Raw genomic sequence first — 2414 nt, forward strand, 5'->3', positions numbered from 1 at the left:
ATATTTTATCAATTTTTATATATACTATCATACTCATATGAATTTAGTATAATTTATATTTATATACAAATTGACCGAAAATATATATTCATAAATGACTATATCAAGTTAGGGTTTAGGATCAAAGTCTATTATTTATTTTTAGTTATGTAATTCGTGATTATGGATATAAATCACAGAACTACTTACAGTTAAAACTTAAAAGTACACTTTTAAATGCCTGACCAATGACCATACATGTACTTGAAATTTTGAGAAAAGATAACGATGCACAGATGAAATGCATATACATTAATGTTTGTGTCAATATACTGAAAAGACTTGGATCAATATTTTTGTTGAAATGGGTCCACTGTATGATTTCTTTAGAAGTTTTTGTCTCTTTGTCCAACTCATGTCCCTCTCGGCCCAATGAGGCCCAAAACACCCAATGTTTCAAGTTCTTCTATCTTGTGTTTAATATTGTAAAGGAAGAGTTTCAGGTGTATTGAAAACACCGGTGTTCCAATTGTTTTAACCGTTGATCTGAATTATAAAATATATATAATATATATTAATTGAAATCAACGGTTAAAACAACTGGAATACCGATGTGCCAATGAGTAATAGCTCAAATGGCATAGTTTTCTCATACTCAATTAAGAGGTTGCGGGTTTGAGTCTCCTATCTTTGGTTAAAAAAAAAAAAAAAACTGGAATACCAATGTTTCCTGGTACACTTGAAATTTTTCCTATTGTAAAATGTGTGTCATGTTGTAGTAAAAAATTAAAAATAGATGAATCAAACCAGTGATTGAATAAGAATTTTTTTTTGTGTTGTGTGAATGAGTATGAATTGTGAATGTGTTGTGATATTGTAATATCTAAAATTGGAGATTGTCTAATTCATCTAATAAAAAATAAAAAAAAAAACAGTAAAAACATAGCTCACTTATGAGTACAATCATTTTATGCATTATTAAAAAAAATTAAAATTCTTAGTAACGATAACATTAATATATACTCTTAGTCTTAAAGCTTACATTAGCTAAATCCTTATATTTACTAATAAAAACCTTAAATTAAACGTACTCACACCTAAACCATAGGAATTGTGAAGAGTTGAAGAAACCAATAAAGGTAGCGTCGGTAAAGAATAGAGAAACACAGTTCAGTCACGTTTTATTATGGTTGATTTTCTTGGTCGGTTCCTATATTTCAATTCAACTTTTAATATATGTTTCCAACAATACAAAATGAAAAATATTGCTATATAATATACATAGAGTAGGTTATAGTAATCCGCTCACCTTTAACATGTGTTTATGGTTTCAAAATCTTGTTTAGATAAGTTTTAAAAAATAAAGAGTTATAATTTATTTAAAATATTTTTTTCAATTAATCATGTTTAAGTATAATAATATAAAAATATTTTTTGTCTATTTATTATGTTAAATATAATGACAATAGATGAATTTAAAATAACTGGACTAACAATAATTGCTTAACTACTAATAATATTGTATTATACTTATACATATATACTATACTAAATTACTAATGGCATCAAGTATTTTTTTTTTCAACTTAATAACGAGAGAACAGTAAATTTAAAAAAAAAAATTATAAGACAAGATAAAATATTTTAAATGTTTGAGAATAATATGAAGAACCAACACCCTTCAAATTTTATACTCAATAATGTCTAGTCACTAGTGTGTGTGCTCTTCCTTGATATACTGTACGGAAGAGTTTTAAGTGTATTAAAAACATCGATATTTCAATTATTTTAACTGTTGATTTAAATTATAAAAAATATATATAATATATTAATTGAAATTAACTGTTAAAATAATTGAAATGCCGGTGTTCTCGGTACACTTAAAATTTTTTCTATACTAAATTATTATCTATATTATTCATAAGTTAAAAATTAAAATTGGTACACATCAGATTGTGCATAATAATAGGATTTTGCTGCCCATAATGTTTCATAATGAAAAGGCCATAAAGTGGCACAAACATCACATTCTGATGTTTCCAACTTTCCATTTTGCATTTTTCCAAAATGGATGCTAAGTTTCATTCCCACACTATCCAAGAGAGATTATTCTTGCCCTGATTATGAATATATATTTTTATTCTTAGAAATTAGAATTCTACAATATAGGGGGTGCCACTTGGATCCCATCTTTAGGGCATCTATTCACCTATACACATCAAAGTGCCTATAGTGTCACTTTTTCTTCTTGGAATGTTGTGATTAAGGAATAAAATAGATAGATATGTATGTTTATTTATTAAAAAAAAAAGATACATTTTTTTGTTTAAAATAATGTCCATTTTAAATATCAAAATGACATTATAAATTCTTTGCATAACATTCTTAATTTAATTTAATTGTGATCATTGAATATGAACTCATTACAGATATCT

Source organism: Arachis ipaensis, chromosome B02 (assembly GCF_000816755.2).
Source record: "Arachis ipaensis cultivar K30076 chromosome B02, Araip1.1, whole genome shotgun sequence".
Lineage (NCBI taxonomy): Eukaryota > Viridiplantae > Streptophyta > Magnoliopsida > Fabales > Fabaceae > Arachis > Arachis ipaensis.